A 20411-nucleotide genomic window follows, 5' to 3' on the forward strand; every position below is an offset into this window, starting at 1 on the left:
TATTATTTGCATTTTTCCAAAGTTAGAAGCGGAGAAGCAGTAAAACAGACTCTCACATGTGCCCGACTGGGATCCACCCGGCATGCCCACCAGGGGGCGATGCTCTGCCCATCTGGGGCATTGCTCCGTTGTGGCCGGAGCCATTCTAGCGCCTGAGGTGGAGGTCATGGAGCTGCCTCAGTGCCCGGGGCGAACTTTGCTCCAGTAGAGCCTTGGCTGCGGGAGGGGAAGAAAGAGATAGAGAGGAAGGAGAGAGGGAAGGGTGGAGAAGCAGGTGGGCACTTCTCCTGTGTGCCCTGACCGGTAATCGAACCCAGGACTTCCATACGCTGGGCCAATGTTCTACCACTGAGCAAACCGGTCAGGGCCTATTTATTTATTTTTAAGTGAGAGGAAGGGAGATAGAGAGACAGACTCCCACATGCCCCCCCAACTGAGAGCCACCTGGCTACCCCCATCTGGGGCTGAAGCTCAAATCAACTGAGCAATATATTCATTCTACCACTTTATTCATTAATTCTAGAGAGAGAGGAAGGAAGGGAGGAAGAGAGAGAAAGGGATCTCAGCACCTGAGATCAATGCTCCAACCAACCAAGCTATCCTCAGCGCCTGGGGCCAACATACTCAATCCAATAGAACCACTGGCTGCGAGAAGGGAGAAGAGAGAGAAAGGGGAGAGAGAGAAAAGAAACAGATGGTCACTTCTCATATGTGCTCTGACTGGGGATTGAACCTGGTATATCAGAACGCTGACCAATGCTCTATCCACTGAGCCGACTGGCTGGAGCCCATTATAAATTTTTAAGCACCCAATGACAATCAAAATATGTGAAGTAAAAATGGATAGAATTGAAGGGAGAAATAGGCAGTTCTACAATAATAGTTAGATACTTCAATGCCCCACTCTCAATAATGGATAGAACAACCAGAGAGAAAATAAGTAAGGAGGCCTTGGCCGGTTGGTGCAGTGATAGAGTGTCAACGGCTGGGCATGTGGAACCCAGGTTCAAATCCTGGTCAAGGCACAGAGGAGAAGTGACTATCTGCTTCTTTCCCCCCGCCTTCCCTTTCTCTCTTTCTCTCCTGCAGCCATGGCTGGTTTGAGCAACTTGACCCTAGGGCACTGAGGATGGCTCCATGGCCTCACCTCAGGTGCTATAGTAGCTCAGTTATGGAGCAGTGGCCCCAGATGGGAAGAGCATCGGCCGGTAGGGGGCTTGCCAGGTGGATGCATGCGGGAACCTGTCTCTGCCTTCCCACCTCTTACTTAATTAAAAAAAAAAAAATATATATATATATATATATATTATATATATTGAAAGCAGAGTCCTGAAAAGATATCTGTACACTGTGTTCACAGTAGTACTATTCACAATAGCTAAAACATGAAAATAACCTATATATCCATTTACCAATGACTAAATAAACAAAATGTGGTATATACATATAATAGGATATTATTCAGTCTTAAAAAAAGAAAATTCTGGCCCTGGCCGGTTGGCTCAGCGGTAGAGTGTTGGCCTGGCGTGCGGGGGACCCGGGTTCGATTCCTGTCCAGGGCACATAGGAGAAGCGCCCATTTGCTTCTCCACCCCCACCCCCTCCTTCCTCTCTGTCTCTCTCGTCCCCTCCTGCAGCCAAGGCTCCATTGGAGCAAAGATGGCCTGGGCGCTGGGGATGGCTCCGTGGCCTCTGCCCCAGGCGCTAGAGTGGCTCTGGTCGCGGCAGAGTGACGCCCCGGAGGGGCAGAGCATCGCCCCCTGGTGGGCAGAGCGTCGCCCCTGGTGGGCATGCCGGGTGGATCCCGGTCGGGAGCATGTGGGAGTCTGTCTGACTGTCTCTCCCCGTTTCCAGCTTTAAAAAAAAAAAAAAAAAAGAAAATTCTGCAATATATTACAACATGAATGAAATTTAAGGATATTTTGCTAAGTGAAATAAGTTAGTCACAAAAAGGCGATACTGTTCTACTTATAAGAGGTACTTAGGGTAATCAAAATTACACAGACAAAAGTCTAATGGTGGTTGCCAGGGTCTTGGGGGAGGGGAGAATGAGGAGTTACTGTTTAACGATATAGCAGTTCAGTTTTACAAGATGAAAAGACTTATGGGGACATATAGTAGTGATGGTTACAGTAGGTGAATATATTTAATACCATTGAAGTGTACACTTAAAAATGACTAAGATGGTAAATTTTATGTTATGTGTATTTTACTATAATAAAATAGGAAAAAAGCTTTTTGTTCAAAATGACTTTGGTTCCTGTGCAATCTAGCCAAATGGAGCAATGTTTACTTTTTGAAATTTTATATATAATTTCATCTTTCACTGCATTGCCCTTTAAGTTACTAGTCTCATTTTGAACTCTCTTTCTCAGACAGTGATTACTTATTTTATTATCACTTTTTAATCCGCCTTACATGTTTGCCCATACTATCATCAAGTTTCAAAGTCTGTTCTACAGAAAATACTTCTTTCTGGAAATATTGAGGTTTTGTTGGTTAAATATCAAAAGACAATATTATTCTTTTAAAGAATATCATGCCAGCCTGACCTGTGGTGAACAGTGGATAGAGTGTCAACTTGGAACGCTGAGGTCGCCGGTTCAAAACCCTAGGCTTGCCCGGTCAAGGTACATACGAGAAACAACTACTACAAGTTGATGTTTCCTGCTCCCCCTCTTCTCTCTTTCTCTTCTCTCTAAAATCAATATATAGAATCTTAAAGAAAAAGAATATCATGCCAATGCTCTTTATCAAAGTTTATATTTATTTAGCACTATCAGTGTTACAATTGATTGTTTTGTAGCCCTTTTTTTTTAGATATAATTACTTAATGTAATTTCAACGGCTCTAGATCTAGAGAAACAAAGGCATAAATATGTTCTTTAATACTGTATTTCCCCGTGTAGAAGATGCTCCCATGTATAAGATGCATCTTAATTTGGGGGCCTGAAATTTGAAAAAGAATGTATTACATAAAGTTATTGAACTCGTTTTATTCATCATAAAATTCATACAACTCTTCATCACTGTCAAAAAAAGTGGGAAATACAAGTTAAAAGCAATCAATGTAGAAGACGCACCCAGTTTTTAGACCCCCAATTTTTTGAAAAAGGGTTTATCTTATACATAGGGAAGTAAGGGTCAATTGAGGTGTGTTCGTGTGTATGTGTGTGATACACAAGGCTCTCTAAAGTGTAAGGACCCGAGATAGGCCCCTTTTGATTCAAATTAATGAGTCCACTAGCTGAGCCCATCTGGTTTCTTTCTTAACACCCATTCTGTAGTCAGAAATCGTAAGTCTCTCAATATTGAGAACAGTTTTCATTTAAAATATTTAGTCTTATTGTCTCCATAAAGGTGAATCACTAACATTTATTGTTTCCTATGTCCCAGGCATTTAATATTTTATATAATTACAAGATACTCAGTATTTACTCACAAAACTCTGTAAAGTAGGTACCACTATTATCCCACTTTTACAGGTAAGGAGATTGAAAATAGAAATGTTAAAGAAAATTACCTAAAACATTGAAATAGCCCAAGAATGTCAATACGTTAGTATTAAAACTTTCTCTTTCGAATCTGTGAGAAGCACAAAAATCTATTTATTGCCAACTATATTTCTTTGTTTTCATTTTAGAAAATACAGTCATCAAATCTCTCTATCCAGCCTCAGCCTTTCCCAGGTGTGTCCCTCAAGCTTCTCCAACTCATCATGTTCTAATCATACTCATAATTTTTTCCTTCAGGCTCGCTTTTCTTCCTGTGCTTTTTATTTCAGTGAAGTGGCACCATAATCCTCAGGTATCTGAGCCAGACCCTGGGTGGTCTCAGGCTCTCCCCTTCCTCTCCCACCAAACCCTTCTTATTTAAACATACACTTTAATGCTGATAATGTGCTATTTCTTGATTAGGATTGATTGCAAGGATGTGTTTACTTTGTGACATATTCATTAGCTGGTACACTTATAAATTTATGTACTGTATGTAGGCATATGTGTATCTGTATATGTATATATAATCCAATTGCAATTCAATGAAATTATTTAAAAATTTAATTTGTTTTAAAAAAGGAAAATGTAATTTATAAAAGTATTTAAAACACTGCTTTTAAATGATATAAATGTAACATGGCTGGGTATGAACTAAGGCTCAGGTGTTTCTGAGAGAAATTGGGCAAATCCTCCTCCATTTGTGTTGGCTGATACATTTACCCCTACTGATTTACTGAAGGTTTGAGGAAGCTCTGAAGAGAAGTCCTGAACTCTTTTCAGACATGTATAAATATGACTGATGGAGAGAGGTGACCACAAAAGAAGCCTAATGATAGGGAAGTAGACCAGAAGCCATTGAAGGAGAACTCCCTCTACATGGAAAAATTCCTTAAATATATGAACCCACTTTAGCAATAGAGCCTCAGAAAGGGAAGAGTGCTGGTACCAGGTACAAAGCAGTGGCTGACACTAGAGGAAAGTCCAACCTACCCCCTCTGGTGGCGAGTGTGCACCCTGCCAGACTGGGTAATAAATTCACATTGGAAGAGTTGAATCAATGATCTCTAAAACACCACAGAGCTGAGTCAGCCTCGCCGTGGTTTCCCTACTCACTTTCACTAAAACATTCTTCAGGACAGTCTCATACTTCCAACGGATGCAATGCAGAGTCCAAGGTTCATGGCTTTCAGGCTACAGCTGAATGCCAGCTCCACCAGAATGTGGCCTGGCTGAGTGCCTGCTACACTGGTTCCTAGTGGTGGTGGTAATGGTAACATCTATGAGAATGGGTTTCAGCAGGAGTATGACTCTTGTGGAATCATTAGGGCCTGAGGATATGGAGTCCCTGCCTGGATGTCCATGGCAATGAGCGAAACCATATAACTAACAGTTCAAGCAATTTCACTTCAGGACCTCTCCAACTGAGCATAACATAGAAAAAGCATTCTCTCCATTTCACAAGAGAGAACTTTAATCTCAAGCATGAAGCCAAAGCAGCAGCATTTCAATTTCACTAACAATGGCACAAGGCAGTAATGGGAGTCAACTGCCAGTGTGGAGTGGCGCTTCCTGAGCAGTTGGGTCCTGGGCATGCAGATTCCTGGCTTGGCTAGCCATGGCCTAAAGCTTCCACTCTGTGCTTGCTTGCAACAATTGGTAGCTTGCGTTTTTAGCTACCAAGATTAAGTTGATGGATGACATCTGTATTCACTTACTGGCAAAGTTTGAGATTTCTGGTTATCATTCTGAGATTGTGTGTGTGTGTGTGTGTGTGTATGTGTGTGTGTGTGTGTGTGTAATATCTAGTCTTTATCCATACTGTTGTCAGAGTGTTGTTTCTTAAAACAAATCTGATTGTGTCAGTCATCCTTAAATTCAAATTCTTCACTGATTCCACATTGCTTAGGAGACTCCCTCCTCAGCTGGGTGTACCAGACCCTTCATAACTGGACTCTTTTTTTTTATTTTAAGATTTTATTTATTCATTATAGAGAGGGGGGAGAGAGAGAGAGAGAGAGAGAGAGAGAGAGAGAAGGGGGGAGGAGCAGGAAGCATCAACTCCCACATGCGCCCGACCAGGCAAGCCCAGGGTTTCGAACCGGCAACCTCAGCGTTTCCAGGTTGACGCCTTATCCACTGCGCCACCACAGGTCAGGCTCATAACTGGACTCTTGCCTACGTCATAACATCATCTCCCACCACTGTCCCCACAGTCGTTATCTTGAAATGGTACTTGGATTCTCAATCTCATTGAGTGTTTTTTATTTTAATTTTTCTACAACTATTTATAAGTTTTATGTTCTATTTTATTTTTATTGATTACTCTGGAAATTTTAATATATATATTTAACTTATTAAATCTGAATTTAATCAATCTTTTTATCCTCTTTCCCCCCAAACCCTATATAAGGATCTTAGACACTTTAATTCCATTCTTTTCTTTCCATTCCAGAGATATGTTATTGTTGCCATGTTTTAATTCTATTTTTGAAAACCTCAGCAGACCTCATGACTGTTGTATACAGTCAAGGTTTACTTATATGTATTCATGCATTTACCATTTTCTTTGTTCTTCACTGTGTCTTGCACCCTAGACCTTCCACCTACGATCACTTCTTACACGAGATCGTATTTTGTCTCAAGAACTTCCTTTATAATTTACTTTAGTGATGGTCTGCTAAAGGCAGTCTTTCAACTCTTCTCTCTCTGAAACGTCTTTCTTTTATCACAACCCCTGAAAAGTCTTTTAAACTGGGCATAGAATTCTAGGTTGTCTATTTTGTTTCCTCAGCACATGGAACATACCATTCCGCTGTCCCCTGGGCATTTGGGGTTACTTTGTGAAGTCAATTGTCAGCTTATCTATTGCTTTTTTGAAGGCAACCTGTCTTTCCTCTGGCTGCTTTTAAATTTTTTGTATCTTTGGTTTTGCTGTTTTAATATGATGTTGTAGGTGTGGATTTCTGTCTGTTTTATCCTACTTAAAAGTTGTTGGTAACCTGTAGCTTGGTATCTTTATCAGGTATGGAAAATAATCAGCCATTGTGTCTCCACACATCGCCTCTGCCCCATTCTCTCTCTTTGGAGGAGGGCGTCTGATCAGATGTGTGTTAGGCTATCTCATGTTACCCTTCATGTTTCTTAACCTCTCAGAGCTTTGTTTCTCTGTGGTGCTTTTTACCTATCTTTTTTAACTGTATCGTTTTGTTCACTGTACTATTAGTACCTGCATCCAATAAGCTGTTAGACCCATTTGTTGAGTTTCTAATTATAGTTGCTACATTTTTCATTTCTAGAAGTTATATTTAGTTCCTTTTCTTAGCTGCTTGGTCATTCTTTAAAATTCTTTGTTCTTTGCTCATATTTCAAAATTGTCTTTTATTTTTTAATGAGTCTGAGACAGAATTGGATGAATCATAATCCTTACTTCTTGGTTACTGTCGTCATCAGACATAGACCTCTTATGTTGTATATCAATGTATGTATGCGTGTATTTTTAAAAGAATGTAATGGATACCTATAATCCCACTGACTTATCTGTCTCTCCCATCCTGCAACTGTTTCCCCTTCCCAGATTTGCAGTTATCATTCCCCTTCTTTTTGTTTTTACAGTTTTATCAAATATATGTGACCTAAATATAGTGCTCAGTTCTAGTTGTTTTTGAACATTCTGAAGAGTATTATCTTGTATATAATCTTCTGGAATTTTAAGAAAATCTGCACCCTCTATATAATATTCCATTGTGTGACTACTCCATAATTATTTATCCATTCTTCTGTTAATGGGCATTTTGGTTGTTCCTAGTTTTTTTCCCCTTCAAATGGGAAGTCTTGCTGTGCATATTCTTTTTTGTTTGTTTGTTTTGTGTGTTTTCTATTCTGTTTTTGAGATTCTTGTATCTATCTCTTAATAAACATGAGCAGAAGTTTCCACTGGGTACATAACTAAGGGTGAGATGCTGGGTCCTAGTGTATGTAGAAGTAGTCAGCCAGTACACACCAGTAGAGCTACTGGCATCCAGTCTGGCTGGCCAGGCATCTGTTCTGATTGGTCAGTACCCATGTGGTATTGGTTGTTAATACTTTGAATATTATCCTTCAGACTCTATGAATGACAAACTTTGTAAGCTAATGCCAAATTATTTAGAGATGGTTTTTCTAACTTATACCTCTACCAGAGATATCTGAGATCCTGTTGATTGACATTCTTTACAACATTTGGAATTGTCAGATATCTTAATTTTTGCCAATCAAATGAATGTTAATTTGTGTGTCGTTCTGGTCTTGATTTGCATTTTTTGTTTGCTAATCAGGTTGAACATCTCTTTAAGTGTTTGTTGGTCATATGCATTTCCTCTGAAAATTCCTTGCTAATATATCTTGCTCATATATCTTACTCATGTATCATGTATTTTCCTATTAGATTGTTTTTCTTTTTCTTAATGATTTAAAGGAATTCATATAAAGAAATTTAAAAACTCTTGATGCCAATTCTTGGTCAGTTATGTGTTACAAAATTCTTCTCCTCATTTGTAGCTTGTCCCTTTTGCTTTCTTTAAGATGATTTATAAAAAGAAGTTCTTCACTCTAAAATAGCCAATATACCAATCTTTTCTTTCCATTTAGTGCTTTTGGTGTGTCTTATTTAAGAGAGTCTTTCTAAAAGGTCAGTAAGAAATTTACCTATAGTTTTTTGTTTTGTTTTGTTTTGTTTTTTGTATTTTTCTGAAGCTGGAAACGGGGAGAGACAGTCGGACAGACTCCCGCATGCGCCCCACCGGGATCCACCCGGCACACCCACCAGGGGGCCACGCTCTGCCCCTCCAGGGTGTAGCTCTGTAGCCACCAGAGCCACTCTAGTGCCTGGGGCAGAGGCCAAGGAGCCATCCCCAGCGCCCGGGCCATCTTTGCTCCAATGGAGCCTTGGCTGTGGGAGGGGAAGAGAGAGACAGAGAGGAAGGAGAGGGGGAGGGGTGGAGAAGCAGATAGGCGCTTCTTCTATGTGCCCTGGCCGGGAATTGAACCCGGGACTTCTGCACACCAGGCCGACGCTCTACCACTGAGCCAACCGGCCAGGGCCTATTTACCTATAGTTTTTTAATGGTTAATTTTATGTCATCATGACTAGGTTATGGGGTATCCAAATATGCTGTTAAATATTACTTCTGGGCATGTCTGTGTTTTTGGATAAGATTAACATCTGAGTAAACCAAATTGTCCTCCTTAATGTGAGTGGGCCTTATCCAATCCATTGAGGCCTAAATAGAATAAAAAGACTAAGTAAGAAGAAATACTTTCTTTCTTTGCCCAACTGTCCTCGAGCTGGGACATAAGTCTTCTGCCTTCGAACTCAAACTTCGACTGAAACTTACACCATCTCCTCTCCTGTTCTCAGGCCTGTAGACTTGGACTAAGCTCTATACCTTTGGTTCCCTTGGGTCTTCAGCTTGCCTGCTGCAGACCTTGGGACTTCTCAGCCTCTATAATTACATGAGCCAATTTCTTATAAAAAATCTATCTGTATAGCTCTTTAATAAATATATAAACTGTGTTCTATAATTATTATAATTGTATATTTTCAGTTATAGAATGACATTTATTAAAAGTATATAAATATTAATTATATTTATATATTTAACAAATATTCACATATTCTTATTTATTTTATTGAAGATATAAATATATCTTTAATATATATACCTTATATTAAATAAATGTGCATGTGTACACACACACACACACACATACATGAACATGTATTTCCTACTGATTCTGTTTCTCTAGAGAACCCTAACACAGCTTCTATTAAGAGTTTTGAATTTGACATTTAAGTTTTAAACTCAACTAAAGTTGAATTTTGTATATTATGTGAAGTAGGAACCCAATTAATTATTTTTACAAAGAGATAATTTCCCCACCTTTCCCACTTATCTGCCATGCCACCTTGTTACATATATTATATATATAACTTTGTTTTTGAGCTCTATGGTCTATCATACCAATACTTTTGTCTCTGAGCCAGCACCATATGGTCTTGATACTAGCTATACCTTTTTAGTAAGTCTGGATATCTGATAGGGCAAATCACGTCTCTTTCTCCTCTTCTTCAGAAGTTTTGAGGATAATTAATGAGATCTCTTAGTATTCCGTTTGGAACTTTTAATACCATTTCAAATTAGAAGGTCCCTGGATCCTTGAAAAAATGACTATTTTTCAGATCTGGACAGAGAATGTGCAAAATGAGTTGAAACATTTTCTTATATTAGAAAGTGAGGAAATTAGCAACATTTCTGGGTATGCAAAAGACTTAGCAGAAAACTTAATGAAGCTCCCATTGGTCAAAGATGGAAAAATAGAGCATAAATAGAATAATAACTTCACTGAATTAAAATATATGAAATATGTTTAAATCCACGAACCTCTTGGCCACCTTTGAAATATGCTAGTGGCCTGACCAGGAGGTGGCACAGTGGATAGAGTGTCAGTCCAGGACGTGGAGGAGCCAGGTTCGAAACCTGAGGTCACCAGTTTGAGCGCGGGCTCATCTGGTTTGAGTAAGGCTCACCAGCATGAGCCCAAGGTCGCTGGCTTGAGCAAGGGGTCACTCGGTCTGCTGTAGCCCCCCCAACCCCTGTCAGGACACATATGAGAAAGCCATCAATGAACAACTAAGGTGCCGCAATGAAAATTGATGCTTCTCATCTCTCTCCCTTCCTGTCTGCCTGTCCCTCTCTCTGACTCTCTCTCTGTCTCTGTCACAAAAACAAATAAGAAAGGAAGATCTAAAAATCTCATTATTTGCACACAACATACTAAACCCTAAAGACTCCACACAAAAAAAGAAATATGCTAGTGAACCAAATCATCGGTTTTATTATTTTAATTTTGTATTGCATTAAACAGATATAGTAAAGTGCATTTTAAATGTATAGATTTTAATATATGTAATTTAAAGTATAGTCTTAAATGTACAGATTGGTGAAAATTTAATTTGTATATACGTAACTATCACTCAAAAGAAGATATAATATTTTAAAGCTTGATGTGAATACGTATCAACTGGTGGATTTGTTAAAATGCAGATTCTGATTCAGCAGGGCTACTGTGAGACCTCACATCCTGCATTTTTAACAAGTTCCCAAGTGATGCTGACACTGCTAGTCTGTGGACCACACTCTGAGAAGCAAATATATAAGTTTTATGTTGTAACATGTAGCATGAGTTTGTTCTTATTGATACATGGTTTCCATTGTATTAATATTCCAACAATCATTTACTTGTTTTACAAATGATGGACATTTTTGTTCTTTCCAGTTTGGGGTCACTATAAATTAAGTTGCTATGAACATTTTTATATATGTTTTTGGCTGAACATATGCACTGATTTGGGGGAAGTGTATATCTAGTATAGTAGTAGCATTGCTGGATTATAGGGTAGGCACATATGTAACTTTAGTAGCTACTGTCAGTTTATCAAAATGTTTGTACCATTACACTCTTACCAGCATTATATCAGTTCTAATTGCTCCACATTTCATCAATACTTGGAATTAAAAAAAATATTATACAGGTATATATATGGTCATTATTGTGTGTAGTGGTATTCATTTGAGTTTTTTGACAACTAGGAGACACTTTTTTTTAACAGAGACAGAGAGAGAGAGAGTCAGAGAGAGGAATAGACAGGGACAGACAGACAGGAATGGAGAGATGAGAAGCATCAATCATTAGTTTTTCGTTGCGCATTGCGACACCTTAGTTGTTCATTGATTGCTTTCTCATATGTGCCTTGACCGCGGGCCTTCAGCAGACCGAGTAACCCCTTGCTCGTGCCAGCGACCTTGGGTTCAAGCTGGTGAACTTTTGCTCAAACCAGATGAGCCCGCGCTCAAGCTGGCGACCTTGGGGTCTTGAGCCTGGGTCCTCAGCATCCTGGTCCGACGCTCTTATCCACTGCACCACCACCTGGTCAGGCTAGGAGATACTCTTTTAAAAAATGCTTACTCAAGATATTTTTGGCTTTTTTTAAAAAAATTATTTTTATTTATTCATTTTAGAGAAGAGAGACACAGAGAAAGAGAAGGGAGGGAGGAACAGGAAACATCAACTCTCATATGTGCCTTGACCAGGCAAGCCCAGGGTTTTGAACCGGCGACCTCAGCATTTCCAGGTCGACGCTTTATGCACTGCGCCACCACAGGTCAGGCTTTTTTTTTTTTTTTTTTTTTTGCTTCATATTGATTTGTAGAGATTCCTCATATGTTCTATACATAAGTTCTTTACTGGAGACATGTATTGCAAATATTTTCCCCAGTCTGTGATTTTCATTTTCACTCTCTTAATAGTGTCTTTTGATGAACACAAGGTTAATTTTAATGAAATGCAATTTGTCAATATTTTTTCTTCAATTTTTAAAAAATTGGGTTAAAATACACTTAACATAAAATTTCTATTTTAAGTGTACAATTCAGTGGTATCAAGTACATTCATATTGTTGTACAACCATCATAACCATCCATATCCAGAACTTGTTTCCTCTTGCAAAACTAAAATTCTATCCCCATTATAAATTTCTCCCCACTCCTTTTCTCCCTCCAGTCAGTGGCTATCACCATTCTACTTTCTGTCTCTATGATTTTGACTACTCTAAGCACCTCATATAAGTGGAATCATACGTATTTGTATTTTTATGACTGGCTTTTTACTTAACATACTTTTTGTCTTTGTCTCTAGCAATGTTTTTTGATCTAAATTTTATTTTGTCTGATATTAGTATAACCACTGTGCTTTTACATTACTGTCTTCTCTTGTGTTTAGTTGTTTTTTTTTGCAGAGAAACATTTAAATTCTTTTCTCATTTCCTTTTGTGTATATTCTAGAGCTATTTTCTTTGTGGTTACCATGGGGATTTCATTGAAAATCCTAAAGTTATAACACTACTTTGAATTTATACCAGCTTAACTTCAATAACATAAGAAAAGCTCTGTCTCCACTTCTTTTGATTGTTGATACCACAAAATTACATCTTTATCCATAGTGTATCTTAAAACATAAACTAATAATTCTCTTAAATGCATTAGTCTCTTAAATCATGTAGAAAACAAGATTTGGAGTTGCAAACCAAAGTTACAGTAAGACTAGCCACACAAATGTTTTTTCTTTAAATGTATTAGTCTCTTAAATTATGCAGAAAACAAACAAAAAAATACAGTTATAAATCATTGTTACAATAATACTGGCTTTTATAATTGCTCTTATATTTACCTTTATTGATTTAGCTTTATTTTTCTATACAGATTTGAGTTGGGGTCCAGTGTCCTTTTATTTCAACCTGTAAGACTTGTTGGGAAGGTCTGGTGGTATAGGATTTGGGTTGACAGCTTTTCTTTTCTTTTAACATTTTACATGTATTAGCCACTCTCTTTTGGCCTCCAAAGTTTCTGGTAAGAAATATACTTATGGTCTTATTGATGATTCCTTGTATGTGACAATCTCTAGTTGTTTTCAAAATTCTCTCTTTTTAAAAAAGTTTGATTATAATGTATCTCAGTGTGGGTCTCTTTGAGTTCATCCTACTTAGAGTTTGTTGAGCTTCTTGGATGTTTATATTCATGTGTATCATCAAATTTGGGGAAATTTCAGCCAGTATTTCTCCAAATATTCTCTCTGCCTCTTCCACTTTCTTATTTCCTTCTGAGACTTCCACAATACATTGGTCCCCTTGATGGTGTCCTATACTAAGTTTTCAAATAAGCAATAAGTTTAAGAATGAGTAAACCTAAGGAAAATAGATAATGAAACTAAGAGCAAAAATAAAAAAATTAGAAAATATACTACAGAGAATTTCAACAAAGCTAAGGAATTTATTCTTTAAACTGATTAAAATATGGACAGATTTCTGGTAATGAGAATCAAGGAAAAGAAGGCACAGGTAAATATTATGAAGGAAGGTACAATTACAAATGAAGCAGAGATGAAAATAATAAGAGAATTTTACCAACAACTTTATGGCAATGCATTTAAAAATTTAGAGAAAGTAAAACATATTATTAGAAAAATATAACTTACGATGAACTCAAAAAGAAATAGGTAGCTTATATTAGTCCTTTAAATAGGCCTGTTGGCCCTGGCAAGGTAGCTCAGTTGGTTAGAGCATCATCTTGATATGCCAGGGTTGTGGGTTTGAACCCTGGTCAGGGTATATAGAAGAATCAACCAATGAAAGCATAAATAAGTGGAACAACAAGTTGATGTTTCTCTCTCTCTAAAATCAATAAAAAAATTAATCCCGTTAAAGAAACAGAAGGGATAGTAAAACAACAACAAAGAAAAAATTTTTCATAAGGAAAACATCAGTTTCAGATGGCTTTACAGATGTGTTTCACCACAGTTACAAATATCAGATTATTCCAATCTTACATAATCTTTTACAGAGGAAAGAAGAAGATAATATTTTTCAAACTTATTCTGTGAAGCTAGAATTACTTAGATACCCAATCCTAGATAACAAAGATAGGAAAATATCAGGCTTGTTTTATTTATTAATATAGATGCAAAAATCCAAAACAAAATATTAGCAGATCAAATCCAATGGTATCTGTAAAATTAATAATAAAGCTCCTTGAATAAGTTGGTATTATCTCAGGAAAGTAAAACTTAACATTAAGAAACTCTCTAAATGTAATTGATCAAAAACAGACCAAAAGAGAAAATGAGATGATCATGTCAAAAGATGCAGAAAAAGCCATTGATAAAACTCAACATACATTTGATTAAAACTCTTAATAAATTAGAATAAAATTCAGCCGTGGCCAGATAACTCAGTTGCTTAGAACGCCATCTCGCTATGCCAAGGTTGTGGGTTTGATCCCTGGTCAGGGTACATACAAGAATCAACCAATGAATGCATAAATAACAATTAAACAACAAATTAATGTTTCTCTCTCTCTCTCTCCCCCTTTCTCTCCAAAATCAGTAAATAAAAATAAAAAAATTACATAATGAAATAAAATGGAATGATCTATATAGCTGATCAACATAAGTTTCCAAAAATCTTAATAATAAGTAGCATCTTAGAGAAGAAATGTCAGAGCTGTAAAGTTATGAACAAGACAAACATACCTACCATCACTTCATTTATTTATATATTTTTTAAATTTTTTTCTGAGGCTGGAAATGGGGAGAGACAGTCAGACAGATTCCCGCATGCACCCAAGGGGGATCCACCCGGCACGCCCACCAGGGGCTGCCGCTCTGCCCACCAGGGGGCGATGCTCTGCCCCTCCGGGGCATCGCTCTGCGGGACCAGAGCCACTCTAGTGCCTGGGGCAGAGGCCAAGGAGCCATCCCCAGCGCCCGGGCCATCTTTGCTCCAATGGAGCCTTGGCTGCGGGAGGGGAAGAGAGAGACAGAGAGGGGAGGTGGAGAAGCAAATGGGCGCTTCTCCTGTGTGCCCTGGCCGGGAATCGAACCCGGGCCCCCCGCACGCCAGGCCAACGCTCTACCACTGAGCCAACCGGCCAGGGCCCCACCATCACTTTAAACATTGTTCTCTTGGACCTGACCAGCCCAATAAGACAAGGGCAATAAGCCAAAAGCAACAATATTATCTTATTTTTCTAAATGTATGTGTATATGTGTGTGTGTATGTATGTATATACACACAGTTATTTTATAGTGTCTCATTATTCTAATAGGTAAGTTCTTTGCAGATGTGATTCTGCTATTTGTTGTTTTTGCTGGTTCTTGTTCTAGGTGCCATGTTTTTTTGTGCGTTTGGTGATATTTGTGTGCTGTTCATTTTCTTTGGAACTTTATCGGTGGAAATTACTTGAGGCCTGAGATGACGGTGAGTTCTTCTAACAAAGATTTACATTTCCTTCTGCCAGGCACCTGAGGCACTATCAGACTGGGTGATTTTATACTAAATTCTTTTTTTTTTTTTTTTTTTTTCCATTTTTCTGAAGCTGGAAACAGGGAGAGACAGTCAGACAGACTCCCGCATGCGCCCGACCGGGATCCACCCGGCACGCCCACCAGGGGCGAGGCTCTGCCCACCAGGGGGCGATGCTCTGCCCATCCTGGGCGTCGCCATATTGCGACCAGAGCCACTCTAGCGCCTGAGACAGAGGCCACAGAGCCATCCCCAGCGCAGCGCCCGGGCCATCTTTGCTCCAATGGAGCCTTGGCTGCGGGAGGGGAAGAGAGAGACAGAGAGGAAAGCGCGGCGGAGGGGTGGAGAAGCAAATGGGCGCTTCTCCTGTGTGCCCTGGCTGGGAATCGAACCCGGGTCCTCCGCACGCTAGGCCGACGCTCTACCGCTGAGCCAACCGGCCAGGGCCTATACTAAATTCTTGATTTGAGGTTTTCCAGATCACCTAGGTAGAGTGAATTTGATTGCATACGGTGTGAGGTCTAACTTGTAGTCATGGATTCTCAGGAGGAGATTCTTCCTTTCTATACTCATTGCTGTCAAGGTTTAAAACAGGTAATTTTCCTTGCAATTTCTTAGGTGTGGGGACGCAGTGAGTTATTTTCTAGTTCACCTGTCTATTAGAGTAGAGAGAGCTCTTTGGGCTTCCAAGTTTATGCAAGGGAGTATTTTCTCAACTTGGGCAGGCTTATCTTCTTTCCCATGTGCACTGAGAGATCATGAAAACAAAAATTTAATTTTATCTGTTAGCAAATACAGTTATATCAGTTATTTATATTATGGCATACCACACCATTTAAAAATCCAGTGGTTTAAATGAATAATATTTATTATTGCTCAAGAGTCCTCAAATTGGCTAGATGGTTCTCATTCAGCTGGTCTCACTTAAGTGTCTGTGGTCAGCCATGGTCAGGTATACATCTCTGTTGCTTTGGGAGAAGCTCTATCATATGTTTAGGGGTCAGCTGGCTATGGGCTGGTCTAAGACAGTCTTGGCTGGGATAGTATGGCTATCTTGCACCTTGTCTTTTGTTCTTCAGCAAGCTATTCCAGGGTTGTTCCCACAGTGGAAACAGAAGACCTAGAGAAGAAGTAGAAGTACACAAACCTCTTAAAGCTTGGGCTTAGTACTGGCACACTGTGACGCCTTCCACATTCTATTGGCCAAAGCAAGTCACAGTTCACTCAGATTCAAGGAGCAGGAAGATAAGAGTCAACCTTTTGGTACAGGGAGTTGCAAAATCATGTGGCAAAGGATATGGATTCAGAGAGAGGTGAATTGGTACCATTTTTGCAGTTAATATATCACAGCCCCTAGGCTAGAGTTGGCTTCAGTGCTCTGCTTACTTCCCTGGTCCTGCCTTCATTTAAATTTTTGCTGGAATAATTTTTATTTATTTATTTTGCCAAATCATTGATGCATTTAAGATTTAAAAAAACTATTTTAGCTATCATTTTTAAAATCATTTTTCATGTTTTCAGTGAGAGGATCAACCAAACACCTAGTCTGCCATACTGCTTGATTGACATTTTTAAAATTTACTTTATTATTATTATTTTTATTTTTTTTACAGGGACAGAGAGAGAGTCAGATAGAGGGATAGACAGGGACAAACAGGAATGGAGAGAGATGAGAAACATCTATCATCAGTTTTTCGTTGCGACACCATAGTTGTTCATTGATTGATTTCTCATATGTGCCTTGACTGGGGGGCTACAGCAGACCAAGTGACCCCCTGCTCGAGCCAGTGACCTTGGGTCCAAGCTGGTGAGCTTTTTTGCTCAAACCAGATGAGCCCATGCTCAAGCTGGCTACCCTGGGATCTCGAACCTGGGTCCTTCCGCATCCCAGTCTGACGCTCTATCCACTGCGCCACCGCCTGGTCAGGCTGCTTGATTGACATTTTGATGAGTTTCTGTCTCCACACATGTGGCTCTCTAGCTTAATTCTCTCTCCCAATCTTTGAGACTCTACTCAAAAGTCTCCTTAATGCTTCTTTATTTCTTTGATTGCTCCTCTTCATCTAGGGAGAGCTGCTGTTGTCTCTAGACTCTAAAAGTATTTTGTGCCCATCTCTATCAAGGCATGGGATTCCTAGTGTAACAATCATAGTTTGTGGAGTGCAGGGTTCCTTGGTAAAAACTTATTAGAAATTTCAAGACAGTGAGAGTAGAGCCTTAAACCAAGAGTGAGAATCTTTTTAAGTATGGGCTCTGTGTGACTGCTCAGCATACACTCCCATGGATTGGCCTTGATAGTAATTATTAGTTTACATCTCCATCTCTCTTACACATCACTGGATGGGTCCAAGGGAGGTCTGTCTGCTTAACCTTTATGCCCCAAACAGGTTAGCAGGGTGCCATGTACAATCAGTAAGTGGTTGTTGAATAAACAAATTAAAATGACACTATGATCTGAAACACATCAAGTCTTTGATAACAGCATTAAGAAAAAAGTAGAAAATCACACTAAATGTCCCTCTTCAGTTTAAGATGCTTCCCAGTTTCAGAAGAGTTAACAAAATGTACATCTTAGAACCGAGAAAGCATGGTGGTGCCTTTTAGCATACTACATGATAGCTCTTATGGTTCATGCAAAGTGAGATGCTTTTGGTTCTAAATTGGGTTCCTGGGTCTAACTTTCTATCTTATTTTCTCAGATGTCTGCTTTTGGCTGATCCCTGGGTTGGGGATTATATGTGACCTTACCTCATTCTTGAAAAGTCTTGGTGGAAATGGTTTTGTAGGCAGCAAGATAGCTGACCAGTCTGCCAACTTCCCACCAGACTTCTAGGTTTCATTGGGGAAGGGCTCTCCAACCTCCTTTACTGATGTCATGTGACATCTTGAAACATCTCCTTGGGGAAAGAGAAAGGGCTCAACTCGCAGTTTTAACTCTTTTGGGCCTGTGACTTCTACTTTCTGTGCCTCAGTTTCCCTCTTTATACCAGGAGGAGAGCCAGTGACTACAAAGTGATACAGAGAGAAAGGAATTAGTGGGTGAGTGTTGAGTCAGAACTATTTCAAGTTCTGTTCCTAGAGAGGAAGACAGAGCCCAAACCCTCACCTCACCCACTGCCCCAAAGTTTTCAAGATCAGAAGAGGTGGTGAGAGGGAGAGAGGAACAAGGCTTCAAGGATGCACACTATTCTCCACCCCAACTTTGGGTGCCTGAGGCAGTGTTCCCCCACACCCACCGTGGGAAATCAGAATCTAGAACCAGACCCTCCCCCACACCTTTAGCCCCTCCCCCCTGTGGCTTCCCCAGTGCGGCCCCCTCCCCCCCATTACAGCATCGCTCTGGGCGCCAAGACGGATTCAAGCCAGGGACTGCTGCAGTCAGCTTTCCTCCGCCTCTCCTGGCTCCTGCAGCCGGTGTCCTGGCTCTGCAGCCTCTGACTGTGCCTCGGACAGTCCCCTTTCCCTCCTCCACTCCGCCCCCGCCTTGGCACAACTCCTGGCTCAGGGCCTAGAGGTGGGCGGGCACCGTGGGCACAGGTGGGGGCCCTAGCAAAGTCGGCAGGTATAGCAGGGTTCTCCCTCCACATTGGGGATGCCTCGGCTGTGCGGACTGTGGGTGGGGGACGCCTGTCCGTGGCTCTGAGGCCAGGCACAGCGCCCCACACTGGCAGGGGCTCGGGCAGAGGAAGGGGGCTCCTTGAACCGAGGCCAGGACCTGAAGGCTGGTAGCTGACTGGGAAAACCTGAAGGAGGGTCTCCTAGGGGACGTACCCGGAGGGCTGTGTGTGACATTCACACTGTGACTGCCTCCATGGGGCGCGAGACCGTGTCTTTGAGAATATGTTACTGTCTCCCCAATAACCCGCCTCTGGGCTTCGGTCTCTGTGCCTAGGTCGGCTGTGCGTGGCCGTGACAATGTGTGCCTGGTCCCGGGTCCCCGGCGGACGCTAACCCGGTGGTCCCGCAGCTGGGCCTCCCCAGAGCTGTCGCTCAGCGAGGCGTGCGCTCCTCGGAGACCCCGGCGGCCGCCGCCCGCCGGCTGCGACCTCCGCCCTCCTGGGTCCGGTGCGGGGGCGGGGAGCTCGGCCCCCCTCCCTCTCCGGGCTCCGGGCTCGGCAGCCCTGCGCGGGGGCGGGGGCGGGGGCGGAGCGCGCGGGCGGGATCCCCCCCGCCTCCCCTTCCTGGTCCCCGGGAAATCCAGCCTCCGTGGCTTGGCCGCCTCCCGCTCCCGCGCCCGCTGCCGCTCGGCGCTCGCTTGGGGCTCCGCAGCCGGCGCGGCCCCTCTGCTGGGGGCTCCGCAGTGCCGGGCCCCGTCCCTGCCCGCTTGCCCGCCGCCGCAGCGTGCCCAGCCCCGGCGGCCGGCACCATGTAACCCGGCCGGAACCCGCGCCGGGCCAGGTAAGCGGCGGGGAGGGGTGGGGACGGGCCGTACTAGCCGCGCCCTCTGCAGCGCCCCCAGTCCTCGGCCTGGCTGCAGCCCCGGCGCCGCCCACGCCCCGGGCTCCCGCGGCCTCGGCTCCCGGCCCGGGAGGGGCGAGGGCCGGGCCTCCTCGGCTGCCCCCTCCCCCGCCCTCGGCCTCGCCCCCGCCCCGGCCCTGGCCTGGCGGCCAGTGGGCCTGACCCGAGGGGTCGGGCGGAGGGACCACGCGGAGCGGGGACCGGCTCTCCCCGGTATCGTCGCGGGGTTAGCGAGCCCGGGTTCGGCCCGGCCCGGCCGGAGGCTTGGATATGGGAGGGAGTAGCCAGCTGGGATTGGGGGAAGTGGTGGTGTTGGGGAGATCCGGAGAGAAGTTTCCTCTGCAGGTGTTGTGAGTGTGAGTGTGTCACTGTGCCTGTGATGAGTGTGTGTGTGTGTCACCGTGTCGGTCTGTGGGTGATTTGTGTGCCCGTCAGTGAGTGTAGTGTGTGTGTGTCATTGTGGGCAAGTGTGTGTGCATGTCACTGGGTACATGCAGTGTGAGTGTGGAAGGTGTTACAGATACTGTGTATGTATCTGTGGACATGTGTGTGAATGAGTGTGT

General features: G+C 42.0%; 1 protein-coding gene across 3 annotated transcripts in view; it reads left to right on the forward strand.

The window, feature by feature from the left end:
- DLGAP3 (DLG associated protein 3) overlaps positions 1 to 20411 on the forward strand; it is a 102925-nt gene that overhangs the window by 20519 nt on the left and 61995 nt on the right. Inside the window, exon 1 of one of the 3 annotated variants that reach the window (XM_066269709.1) lies at positions 15280 to 15345. The exons of 1 other annotated variant lie outside the window; for it this stretch is intronic. The gene's annotated coding sequence lies outside the window, so the exon portion shown is untranslated. Of the gene's footprint in view, positions 1 to 15279; positions 15346 to 19605; positions 19789 to 20411 lie in introns of those variants that run through there. One more of the 3 variants, XM_066269706.1, reaches the window with a different exon arrangement.

Source organism: Saccopteryx bilineata, chromosome 3 (genome assembly GCF_036850765.1).
Source record: "Saccopteryx bilineata isolate mSacBil1 chromosome 3, mSacBil1_pri_phased_curated, whole genome shotgun sequence".
NCBI lineage: Eukaryota > Metazoa > Chordata > Mammalia > Chiroptera > Emballonuridae > Saccopteryx > Saccopteryx bilineata.